The 14,246-nt window shown below is 35.7% G+C and overlaps 1 protein-coding gene across 12 annotated transcripts in view; it reads left to right on the top strand.

Annotated features, from left to right (window-relative positions):
• The window catches only part of Gria4 (glutamate ionotropic receptor AMPA type subunit 4), a 474,601-nt gene that overhangs the window by 60,029 nt on the left and 400,326 nt on the right, over nucleotides 1–14,246 (top strand). The window lies entirely within an intron of this gene.

Here is a 14,246-nt window from a genome sequence, read left to right as displayed (position 1 = left end):
TTTCCTCTGGCATCAGAGATGTCTGCAGAGTGCAGTCTCTTCTGGTTTCCCAGGCGTGTCTGCCTCACTGTAGGTTTAGCTCTCCCTCCCAAGGGATTTGGGTGCAGAGAACTGTTTATCCAGTCTGTCCCTTCAGGTTCCTGCGGTGTCTCAGGCGCAGGGGTCCTGCCACTCCTGGGCCCTCCCCGACGGGAACCCAGAGGCCTTATACCATTTCCTCTTGGACCAGGGATGTGGGCAGGGGTGGGCAGTGTTGGTGGTCTCTTCCGCTCTGCAGCCTCAGGAGTTCCCACCTGACCAGGCGGTGAGGAATCTCTCGCATGGGGTCTGGAAGCAGAGAGCTGCTGCGGGCCGGGATCTGCAGGTTTGGGACTCCCGGTAAACACCGGAAGTGCCCGGTCCTAGAGGAATTTTGCTTCAGTGTGTCCTGAGTTCACCAGGCAGGTCTCTTGCAGCAGAAAAGTTGGTCTTACCTGTGGTCCCAAGGCTCAAGTTTGCTTGTGGGGTGCTGCCTACGAGCTCTCAGCGGAGGCAGCAACCAGGAAGATCTGCGCCGCCCTTTCCCTACCTCTAAACTTCTACAAGAAATATGTTTCCTCACTTGAGAAAAGTATGACCTGAATGTACAGCATATCTTAATGTATGTAAACATCAGAGTATTTGAACAATAATCATGAAATTACATGAAATTGAATAAAAGAATGGATTCTAAGACACCATAGTGTATGATCCATTATCTTTACTAACATGGTTCTAAATGTTTACCTGTTAGCATAAGACTCAACCTGCTTTAGCTAGGTGCCTTTTATTTTCATATCATGTAAAAGATCTGAGCCTTTTATTAAATGAATAGCAAAGAAAGAACTAAGATTTTGGCCAGTCTGCCTGGCTTTGGTTCTAGACATTTAAGACTGACTCTTTTGTAAGGTTATATTAACCCTAAAGAATGGGGCTTGTGTCAAGTTAGGGGAGAGATTTCAAACAGTAAGACATAGAAACTAAAATCCCAGGAGCTGTAAATAGGGGACTACTATAGTAAAAACCTTGCTATATAAAAAAATTTTCACAACATAATACCAACACAAGACTAATAATTTTACTTTTAACATAGAAAATAATGAAATGTATTACAAACTGCTAATTTTCCAATTATCACGGGAATTCAAAAACTTTTTAGGGGATTTATGTCAAAATAATCCCACTCTGCATTAACATAAAATTGAGAGATATAGGATCTAATTGTACAATGATTCCTTTAATAAATTTCATGCATTTGAAACATTTCAATGGAAATAAATAACAAGTTTTATCTCTTAACTATTAGGAAGCAGTTCTGCTTATTTGTATGAGCAAACATATTGTATTTGAAGTTCTAGCCTTTCTTCAAATGGGCAGAAAATGGATGTTCAGGCAAGTGAATTTCAATCATTTATCAAAATCAAGTGCCTTTCCATCATCTGAAACTATATTACTGTAATGGTTTTCTATATGGATGGAAAGTGGCAGCTATTCATAAATCTGACTGTGTATATTTAAATAACTTTGGACACAAGCCTGGATGTTGTTAAATGCATTAATGGTAATATATTCATAACCAAAATTCTTTATCTTAGAAAAAAGAAACCTTTTAATTTAATATAAAAATGTATTAATTCATGTGAATATTTACTGTTACTCACTGATCTATTTGTATTGGTAGGTTCTGTCTTCATCTTAAACTATATTTTTACAAGGTTTCCTGTAATAACTAGAAAAAAGGAAAAAAGCAATATATTTTGGAACTTCCACAACTATCTGAAAAATGCACACCCAAATATAATAGGTAAGATCAAACCAACAATAAATGACCAATTTTTATTTTTATTTCACCCAAATATAATGGGTAAGATCAAACCAACAATAAATGACCAATACTAGCATGAGTGAGGATATAGAGGTAGGGATCACTGCTATGGGGAGTGAAAATTGGTGTAGCCACTGTGGCTATCAGTGTGGCAGCTCCTCAAAAGCTAGGCATAGATCTACAACATGATCTACTGGGAATATCCTGCTAGACAAATCCCCAAAGCACTCCATATCCTTCTCTAAAGATATCTGTTTAATCTTGTCCACTGATGCTCTATTCGCAATATCCAGAAAATGGAAACTGCCCAGATGTTCAACAACTAAGGAATGAATAACGAAAATATGTGCCTTATTAGGAAAATGGAAATTTAGCCTATTATTAAAAATGAAATAATGAAATTCACAGGTAAATTTCACAAGAAACAATCATTTTGAATGAGGCATGATCAATCCACAAAAGACAAAAGTTACATGTTTATTTTCATTTATAGAATTAGCTTTGACTCTTATGGTGAATGTGTTTCATTTGGAATACCCATAGAAACCAGAAAATTATGAAGAAATAGTGGGGAGGGGTTGTGGGCAGAGAAGAGGTAGAAATCACTGGTATAAAGAAAACAATGGAACAAGAAGTCTTAAATGGTAGGAAAGGAGAGGAGAAGGAGAAGGAGGAAATCTGACACTAACACTCAGTTCTTCAGTATTAGAATGATTTGATTGCTTCATGATCTCTTTTCTAATTCTTAACATGGTATTTACTTATTAAGTGTGTGACATAACATACATGTAGAGGTTAAATGACAACATGGGGAAATTCTCCTATAATGTGTGTCCAAGTGATGAAACTCTGGTCTTCAGGCTTGGTGTCAAGAGCTTGTACTCACTGAACCACCTCAAAGCCCAACTTCATGATGTCTGGGATAGTCCAATATTCTAGAATAAAAGATATTCTAGGATATTTAATCTGTTTTTAAACCAAAAACAAAAATAAGTTAATTGAATAAAATATGAGGCAATGTGTTTATTTACTTGAAGGGTAGTATTGGCAGAAATCAGTTGTCACAAAGTATTTCATGTTTATTTTGTTGGTATTATTAAATCTGTGAAATTTGCATTATTAAATGGAATTTATTAATTCAGACATATGTATGATTTGCATACATCTTCTTGTATTCTATACATTTTCTCATCACTCAGTATGTTATTTGATATACAGCTTTCTGAATTATAAATTCCAAATTGACGCTGTAGGAGTGAAGCCTGTACTAGGTTACATGGATCTGAATTTTCCCTTGAGGTTGTCATGGCCACATATACTACATATCCAGGAAATCATTATGTTTGACCACTCATGCTATTATAGTTTTATTATTATTCTGTGTCAGAAGGCCATTTCACATTCATGAGAGAAAATAATATACATTGAGCTTATTTATCCACAGCACTCTCCTACCCTTCTCTATTGTCATTTCCATAGTGGCTCTCATATTAAACACATTAAAGTAGTCACTAAAACACCCTGCTTGTTCTTGTCATTATAGCCTCACATTGTGTCTTTCTTGTCTTTTTATTTCACAGCTCTAGTTCTATTTCATAACACCCTCTTTTCCCTGGACAAGCACATAACTTTTCTCCTGTAGAAGCTTCCCATTTTCTCTCTGGACTTCGAGCTGCCCATAATATAGTTAAAGCAGTTTATAAATTACATGTGTAAATACAAACACAGATAAATGCAGATATGTAATCATGATCATACAGTGTATCTATACACAACTTTTAAAAATAAAAATTTCCATATCCTTTAAAAAATCATATATTTTCTATGGGATAGTTTTCAAACTCCTTTCTTCACCATCACTTAGGACATATAGTCAGAACTCTGTGCCTTTATGGATGTGGTTTTTTCCTCACTGGGGTTTCTTTAACCAATAGATTTAAATTAACAAATTAAAGATCTTGTTTTATTGCACATCTCAGGTTTCAGTATTACATAAGTGTTACATGATGTTATAACTTACACTTTTACACATTTTGATTCTTCATCACAGAAAGTAATCATAGCATGTCAGACTTTGTGCTCATGTGTTCTCCTTCCAATTTTATTAAAATGATCCCAGGAAACCTGAATAGCTCAGCAACATTCAAACACTGAGATGATATATGGATGCTCATATTCCATTCCATATCCTGAGAATACAGCTGTCTTCCTGTTTAGACGGAGGAGATCCTAATTTCATGAGTTAATAACCACTGTATGCAAGTGCTTCCTACCACACGGTTCTCTGTTGCTACCTTTTGTCATTTTTTTCAGGAATTGAATGAGAAAATAATCAAACTTTATAAAGTCATTTCTTCAGTCATCTTACTTTAGATGAGTAAAGCAGACATCTACTGTAAGTTGACATCTGTGTGTCTGTAATGCATGAGAAAAATGTTCAGAAATATCATGTAAACTCAGAGAACACATGATTACATGTGTAAACTGTAGACTCTTGAACTTGTTACCTATTCTTCCCTCTGTGTTAAGACTAGTAAATGTGAGATCTAATAAAAAGGTAGGATACCTCTGAAATAAATAATTTAAATTATTTTTACTGAATAATGTTATTTATTATTGAATGTTTTGTATATGTATGTATATATATATACAAATACACACACACACACACACACATATATATATATATATATATATATATGGATGCAAAATGTATCATGATTATGTTACTCTCAGTATTACATTCCAATATTCATTATCCTTCCCCCACAAAGCTCTTTTTCCTAATTAATCCCACCTTACTTTAGTGTCTCTTATTTTCTTCCTGACTTACTCACTGATGTTCAGTATTCTTGCTTGGATGACTATGAGCAGTGGCTTACTTGTAAACTCTTAAAAGATAAAGTACCTCTGTATCCATTAGAGCATGTTCACATGCTCACTGTTTTCTTAAGTTGAATGAGCTAATGCTGATTCTCATGAATAATTTATTGTAGCTCCTGAGGTGAAGCATGATAGACAAAGGTCCCCAGTATTGTTCTCTCACCTTCACATGTGCATGTGCAGGATGACACACTCATACTTATACGTGAACGTACACATACTACTCAAAAAATATATAAAGAGAGAAAGACAGACTATTCCCATCCTTGAGCCATATGCTCACTATGTGATCTTTGAATGGTGCCTATGATTGTGTTTTGAGAAGCATGTCAGATGATCCTGGTGGCTGAGTCTGTTCACTTCTATGCTTCAGGAAATGCTGCTGAAGCAACTATACAGTTGTCATTGACAGTAAAAATAGCTTTATCATGCATCTTGGTGTCTGAACCCCTGAGTCTTGAGAATATTTATAATTCAACATTGACATTTAGTGTGAACGAGCACAAAACAAAGTTTAACAGAAGGCAAACAATGTGATTGTGGCTCATGAAAATGTATTTTTAAAATTAATTACTACAATTTATTTGTCATTTCACAAAAGATATAGCTAAAATGAAGTGAATATTTGTTATTTTTACTAAAAGGAGCCATTAAACCTGGAATGATGGCATACACCTTTGATCTTAACCCTTGAGAGGAAGAGGCACGCAATGCTTGGTAATTTTGAGGTGAGCTTGACCTATAAAAGAAGACAGTTTCTCCATCCTGTTACACAGAGAAAGCCTGTTTCAAAAAACTGAGACAATATCATGGATTACCACGTACACACAAAACTGGGCTGGAAGCTGCAGGAAATACGAAGAGCATCTTCAACTCATAGAAAACACACTCAGACCTTGCCTTTCTGCTTCAAGTTAGAAAGAAAACAATTTCTGTGAATTAATAAGAAAACAAGGTTAACACTGTGGATAATTTACAAAGAAAATTATTACCTTGAGACTATCATATTTCATTTATTGTGACTATGATTCTAAGTGAAGAGGGTCTCCAATATTCTATGTATGACAATGAAGCTTGTTCATGCAAACAACTATGGCTGCCCTGTCAGAAATACATACATTTCTAACATGAATTGGAAGCAGTTTTCACATACAGGGATTAGCTCACTATAAATTTGTGGTGACAATAATAATTGTATGCTTAAAATTAAATTATTTATAATTTTGTTGTATATATGTATATCTATAATCCAACCACAAGCTTATCATCATCTCCACAATCCAAATTCTCCTGGGATTGTACAAATAAAAAATAAATTAATCTAAAGATGACTATAATTGGAAATTAAATCATTTTCTAATGCTTATTTCTTATACTGATCTAAAAATACAAATAATTATTTAGTCTATAGAAACATCCATTTAATAGCTTAATTTTAGGATGGTCACATGCACTATTATTATCAAATTGAAATCTCTTGACATCAGATTGACATCAGATTACATAGATAATTTCTCAAATTTAATAATTTAACTTACCTCAATGTTCTTATAACCATCTCCGTGCTCTTTTTTATTGGATATTTTTTATTGAGATATCACATTATCCCATTTCCAATCCATAATCCCGCTATCCCTTCCCACCTCCTCCTTCTTCTAAGAGGGTGTTCCCCCACCCATCCACACACCCCTTCCCACCTCCCAACCTTGACATTCCCCTACAGTAGGGGGTTGAGCGTTGGCAGGACCAATAAATTCTCCTCCCATTGGAGCCCAACATGGCCATTCTCTGCTACAAATGCAGCTGGAATCATGGGTCTCTCCCTGTGTAGTCATTGGATGGTGGTTTAGTCCCTGGGAGTTCTGGTTTGTTGGTATTGCTGTTCTTATGAGGTTGAGAACTCTTTCAGCATCTCCAATCCTTTCTCTAACTCCTTTATTGGGGACCCTGTTCTTAGTTCAATGTTTAGCTGCAAGCTGTCATGGTCTGTCAGAGGTTCTCAGGAGACAGTCAAGCTCCTGTCAGCATATACTGCTTGGCATCTTCAATACTGTCTGGGTTTAGTGGCTGTTTATGGGCTGGATCCAGAAGAGGGGCAGTCTCTGGATGGCCTTTTCTTCCATCTCCGATCTAAACTTTATCTACTTATTTATTCCTATGAATATTTTTTCCACCTTCTAAGAAGGACTGAAGCATCCACACTTTGTTCATCCTTCTTCTTGAGCTTCATATGGCCTTTGGATTGTATCTTGGGTAATTTAAGCTTTTGGGCTAATATCCACTTATCAGTGAGTGCATACCATGTGTGTTTTTTTGGGATTTGGTTACCTCATTCAGGAAGATAATTTCTGGTTCCATCCTTTTTCGTATGAAGTCATTGTTTTTGATAGCTGAGTAGTACTCCATTGTGTAGATGTACTACATTTTCTGTATACATTCCTCTGTTGAAGGGCATTTGGGTTCTTTCCACCTTCTGGCTATTATAAGGCTTCTATGAACATAATGGAGCATGTGTCTTTCTTGTATATTGCAGAATCACTTGGGTATATGCCCAGTAAAGGTATAGCTGGGTCCTCAGGTAGTACAATATCCAATTTTATGAGGAACTTCCAGACTGATTTCCAGATTGGTTGCACCAGTTTGCAATACCACCAACATTGGAGGAATGTTCCTCTTTCTCTACATCCTCATCAATATCTGTTGTCACGTGAGTTTTTTATCTTAGCCATTCTGACTGGTGTGAGGAGGAATCTCAGGGTTGTTTTGATTTGCATTTCCCTAATGATTAAGCGTATTGAATATTTCTTTAGGTACTTCTCAGCCATTCAATATTCCTCAGCTGAGAATTGTTGGTTTAGCTCTGTACCCCATCTTTTAATAGGGTTATATGATTCTCTGGAGTCTAACTTCTTGAGTTCTTTGTATATTTTGGATATTAGTCCTCTATCAGATGTAGGATTGGTAAAGATCTTTTCCCAATCTGTTGGTTGCCGTTTTGTCCTAATGACAGTGTCCTTTGCCTTACAGAAGCTTTGCAGTTTTATGAGGTCCCATTTGTCGATTCTTGATCATAGAGCATAAACCATTGATGTTTTGTTCAGGAAATATTTCCTAGTACCCAAGTGATTGAGGCTCTTACCCAAATTTTGTTCTCTTAGTTTGGGTGTATCTGGTTTTATGTGGAGGTCCTTGAGACACTTGGACTTAGGCTTTGTACAGGGTGATAGGAATGGTTTGATTTGCATTCGTCTACTTGCTCACCAACAGTTGAACTGGCACTACTTGTTGAAAATGCTTTTTTTTTCTACTGGATGGTTTTACCACCTTTGTCAAAGATCAAGTGACCATAGATGTGTGGGTTAATTTCTGGGTTTCAATTCTGTTCCATTGATCTACCTTCCAGTCTCTGTACCAATACCATACAGTTTTTATCACTATTGCTCTGTAATACAGCTTGAGGTCAGGGATGGTGAGTCCCCCAGAAGTTCTTTTAATGTTGAGGATAGTTTTCACTATTCTGGGGTTTTTGTTATTCCAAATGAATTTGAAAATTGCTCTTTCTAACTCTATAAAGAATGGAGTTGGAATTTTGATGGGGATTGCATTGAATCTGTAGATTGTTTTTGGCAAGATGGCAATATTTAGAATATTAATCCTGTCAATTCCCAATCGGGGATCTTTCCATCTTCTGAGATATTCTTCAATTTCTTTCTTCAAAGACTTGAAGTTCTTTTCATACAGATCTTCACTTGCTTGGTTAAAGTCTTACCAAGGTATTTTATATTATTTTTAACTATTGTGAAGGGTGTCATTTCCCTATTTTCTCAGCCTGTTTACCCTCTGAGTAAAAGAAGGCTACTGATTTCATTGAGTTACTTTTATATCTAGCCACTTTGCTGCAGTTGTTTATCGGACTTAGGAATTCTCTGGTAAAATTTTGCGGTCACTTAATTATACTATCATATCATCTGCAAACAATTATATTTTTTGAGTTCTTCCTTTCCAATTTGTATCCCTTTGTCCTCCTTTTATTTTCTGGTTGCTCAGGCTAGGACTTTGAGTACTATATTGAATAGTTAGGGAGAGAGTGGGCAGCCTTGTCTAGTCCCCTACTTTTGAGGGAATGCTTCAAATATGTCTCCATTTAGTTTAATGTTAGCTACTGGTTTGCTGTATGTTTTTACTAGGTTGAGATATGGGTATTGAATTCCTGATCTTTCAAGACTTTTAACATGAAGAGGCATTGAATTTTGTCAAATGAATTCTTAGCATCTAATGAGATAATCATGTGGGGTTTTTTCTTTGAGTTTGTTTATATAATTGATTATATTGTTGTATTTCTGTATATTGAACCATCCCTGCATCCCTGGGATTAAACTTTACTTGATCATGGTGGATGATTGTTTTGATATATTCTTGGATTCAGTTTGTGAGAATTTTATTGAGTATTTTTGCATTGATATTCATGAGGGAAATTGGTCTGAAGTTCTCTTTCTTGGTTGAGTCTTTGTGTAGTTTAGATATAAACATATTTGTGGCTTTATAGAAGGAACTGGATAGTGGTCCCTATGTTTCTTTTTGTGGAATAGTTTGGCCAGTATTGGTATTAGGTCTTCTATGAAGGCTCATATAATTCTGCATTAAATACATCTGATCCTGGGCTTCTTTTGGATGGAAACTTTTAATGATTGCTTCTATTTCTTTAGAGGTTATGGGATTGTTTAAATGGTTTATCTGATCCTGATTTAACCTTGGTACCTGGTATCTGTCTAGAAAATTATCCATTTAATCCACATTTTTTTTCAGTTTTGTTGACTATAGGCTTTTGTAGTAGGATCTGATGATTTTTTTGTATTTCCTCAGTTTCCTTTGTTATGTCTTCCATTTCATTTTTGATTTTATTAATCTGGAAACACTCTCTGTGCCTCTGGATTGTATAGTTAAGGGTATATCTATCTGGTTGATTTTCTCAAAAACCAGCTCCTGATTTTTCTGATTCTTTGTATAGTTTTCTTTGTTTCTACTTGGTTGATTTCAGCCCCGAGTTTGTTGATTTCCTGCTGTCTACTCCTCCTGGGTGTATTTTCTTCTTTTTGTTCTAGAGCTTGTAGGTATACTGTCAAGCTGTTAGTGTATGCTCTCTCCAGTTTCTTTTTGGAGGCACTCAGAGCTATGAGTTTTCCTCTTAGCACTGCTTCCATTGTCTCCTGGCCCATGCAGTGTTCCCAGCCAATGCAGAGTCCAATTTCTATGCTCTTTTAAAAACAGCATTATATTTACTGAACTTTGATGTTTCTGGAACAGTAAATGCTACCTAAATCATCCTTACATTTTTAATCTTACTGGATTAGACTTACCTCAGCCACCCGTGTACTGGAGATTGTTATCCATTTGCTATGAGCCACTTACTACATCTTCTCTGTATCTATAGTCTTGTTTTTATATGTCAAGTATTATATGTCAAGTGTTTCAGGTGGAAATATGAAAAAAATGTCTATTCACTTCATCTGAGGCACCGATGACAAACCAAAGGTAGAATTCCACCCAGATCTTCCTTAGTAAAGCAGTGACTTTGGGGTTACTTACAGGAACATAGGTGGTGGAATACCTCTTATACTATTGGAAAACTCACCCAATATGAGTAACAACACAAGAAAACTATGGGCTTCAAGCTTCCTATACAACTTTCAGGCAGCTTGGTGGATTCTCTTCTTCCCAACAGTTGTTATTTTCTTTATAAACTTGTTGAGGTTTTTATCAATTTTATGACATACAGGCTTTGTGAATTTTCCAAGTCTTCTGAGTCCCATTTTTTCCTCTAGGATGTCAAATTTCAATATGGAGGTAATATTTATATAACAGCCAACCACTCATTTTCTTATATTATATGTAGATACTTGCTACTTGTCTTCATTTCTCAACTTCATTATTTTAAGTGCTCTTCAGAACAGTGCTTCTACATAAATGCTCCAACTTATACTTTTTTATGAAGTCAATGTATCTTATCTACCTCACTGTCTAGTATGGCCTACTCTGCTATTGTGCTATAAATTTAAAAGTACAATTCAAAGGATTACATGAAAAAAAATAGCACTGAGTCCCTTGGACAAAACAATGAAAAATAAATATGGTTACCTAAACAAGACCTGCACAGCAATGCTAATGGAAAATCTAGCACAAAAGGGGAAATTTTCACAGGTTTTTACCCACAGGAGAAGAGCTACAGACAACTAACTGCAGAGAGAGGGAGAGCAAGAGCAGTCTCCAAGGGTTGAGACTCCTAATTTATTATCCAAAACAAAGTTGTCAGTCATGAAATCATATACATATAGACAACATTAAGTGGACTCATCTGGTTGAATTTATATATGGATTATAGGTATATGTAAAAACAACCATGACAACAATGACAATGACGACAAACAGGGCAAGGACTAGACTTCTGAGTCTAGTAAAGCAAGGAGAGGAATGAAGAAAATATATTTTATTTAAAACAATACTCATAAGTCTAATGATACTGAGACAACAATTAAAGTGTCCTGTGCTGTACTCTGAAGTCAGGGTATGTGTGAATATATAAAGGAGAATGTTGAATTCTGGCTAGTTCCATGACTTACTCATTGAAGTTCGCAATGTGTCAAACCAAACTGAACAGCCAGTTAAGTTGATGTTATCAAGAAAAGCTCTTGCTTTTTTTTTCACAAAAGAGATATTAGTATTCATTATTCTTCATTTCTAGAGGACTTGTGAGATGCTTATATCTACTCACTAGAAATCGTATAAGTTATGACAATGTGATGATTCATAAATTACCACTCATTCTCTTTCACATTTATTTTGCCCCAAAAACTTCATTGTATTTATTTTAAGTTCATATTCTTAAAGATTATTAGAATTTTTAACATTAAAATAAAAAGAAACTACATAAAATGGCACAATGTATTTGAAATACTTGTAATAATTTATAATTTTAACACAAAACAATTTATAAAATATGTTTATCATAACTCTATAATGTCACCATTTTAATTTGCAGATTTATATATAAAATTATTAAGCTTTTAATATGCTTTCAGGAACTTTTAACGTACTTAGAATCAAAGATGGAATTCTAAACCATCATTTTTAATATAACAAGTTTGAAGTTGTGTTTTATGTTTGCAGTATATTTTTCAATTGCCTGAAAGTTATATAAAGCTTAGAGAATTCTAATATATGTGGAATTAAATAGTTAATACTGCAGATTGTTATTTTCCTACCAAGTAGTTAAATATTTTAAAATTATTTAAATTATGATTTAAAATACATACATATATGTAGATATTTAAAATTTGATTCCTTCGTATTTGATGATATATTGACTTTAGTCAAGAGGTTTTTAAATTGATTGTGTATTTTGCAAAGATGAGTGATATGAGTGAATATTCTGGTGAAAAAGAGGTGGTGACATTAATTTTTAAATTCAGTTGGTCAAGTTTAGGTCTTCACAAGAAGAAAAACAAATTCAAGAACAAAAAAGCAGCAATTAGAAGATATATAATCCCATCTGCCTAGGATGCCTTCCATGCTACTTGCTTAAAAGTAAAAGACTATTTACGGAAACAGTAGCAGTGAAGAAATGCTGGGTTATTGAAATTCAGTCACTGATGGAAACCATGGAACTTCCCTTTTCCAAGAAATTAGAAACTATTTATAGATTGAAAATGATTATTATATATTTTCAGTTAAGATAAATGTACTACTGTCATGCCTATGCAGACTCTCCAAATATATTACTACTTGATATTGAACTTTCAATGAAAACCTACTGCTCAAGTTAACAAGAAAACGAAAGGCTTCTCAAATATCACCATGTGACAATATCAAACAAATTTTGCACTCAACTAAAAATGAAGCAAATGCTGATTAAAGGAGGAAGCTGAGTCGTAATAAAGAAGACCTCAGTAACACAAGGCTACCACCTTACACATGGAAGGGAACTGCCTCATCTGAGTCCTCAGTGACCTGTAGAATTGAAAGTGTAGTGCCTATACAAAAAGGGGAATTTCTACATGAAGAGCATTTGTAAAACACTACAAAGGACCTTTAGGATATATACTTTTTTATCTTTATTAATTTGAGTATTTCTTTTTTTTATCTTTATTAACTTGAGTATTTCTTATTTACTTTTCGATTGTTATACCCCTTCCCGGTTTCCAGGCCAACATCTCCCTAGCCCCTCCCCCTCCCCTTCTATATGGGCTTCCCCTCACCATCCTCCCCTCATTACCACCCTGCCCCCAAAAATCACATTCACTATGTGTTCAGTCTTGGCAGGACCAAGAGCTTCCCCTTCCACTGGTGCTCTTACTAGGCTATTCATTGCTACCTATGAGGGTGGAGCCCAGAGTCAGTCTGGGTAGTGGCTTAGTCCCGAAGCTCTGGTTGGTTGGCATTGTTGTTCATATGGGGTCTTAAGCCCCTTCCAGCTCTTTCAGTCCTTTCTAACATTCCTTCAATGGGGGTCCCGTTCTCAGTACAGTGGTTTAATGATGGCATTCACCTATGTACTTGCTGTATTCTGGCTGTGTCTCTCAGGAGAGATCTACATCCAGTTCCTGTTGGCCTGCACTTCTTTGCTTCATTCATCTTATCTAGATTGGTGGCTGTAAATCCATGGGCCACATGTGGGGCAGGCTCTGAATGGGTGTTCCTTCTGCCTCTGTTCTAAACTTTACCTTCCTATTCCCTCCCAAGGGTATTCTTGTTCCCCTTTTAAAGTAGGAATGAAGCATTCGTATTTTGGTCATCCTTCTTGATTTTCATGTGTTCTGTGTATCTAGCGCAATTCAAGCATTTGGGCTAACAGCCACTTATCAATGAGTGCATACCATGTGTGTTTTTCTGTGATTGGGTTACTTCACTCAGGATGATATTTTCCAGTTCCATCCATTTGCCTAAGAATTTCATAAAGTCATTGTTTTTGATAGCTGAGTAATATTCCATTGTGTAGATGTACCACATTTTCTGTATCCATTCCTCTGTTGAAGGGCATCTGGGCTCTTTCCAGCTTCTGGCTATTATAAATAAGGCTGCTATGAACATAGTGGAGAATGTGTCTTTTTTATATGTTGGGGCATCTTTTAGGTATATGCCCAAGAGAGGTATAGCTAGGTCCTCAGGTAGTTCAATGTCCAATTTTCTTAGGAACCTCCAGACTGATTTCCAGAATGGTTGTACCAGTCTGCAGTCCCACCAAAAATGGAGGAGTGTTCTTCTTTCTCCACATCCTTGCCAGCATTTGCTGTCACCTGAGTTTTTGATCTTAGCCATTCTCACTGGTGTGAGCTGAAATCTCAGTTGTTTTGATTTGCATTTCCCTTATGAATAAAGATGTTGAACATTTCTTTAGGTGTTTCTCAGTCATTCGGCATTCCTCACCTGTGAATTCTTTATTTAGCTCTGCACCCCATTTTTACTAGGGTTATTTGTCTCCTTGCAGTCTAACTTCTTGAGTTCTTTGTATATTTTGGATATAAGG

Source organism: Rattus norvegicus, chromosome 8 (genome assembly GCF_036323735.1).
Source record: "Rattus norvegicus strain BN/NHsdMcwi chromosome 8, GRCr8, whole genome shotgun sequence".
Classification (NCBI taxonomy): domain Eukaryota; kingdom Metazoa; phylum Chordata; class Mammalia; order Rodentia; family Muridae; genus Rattus; species Rattus norvegicus.
Note: the sequence above shows the minus strand (reverse complement) of the source record. Positions and strands in the feature narration are given on the sequence as shown.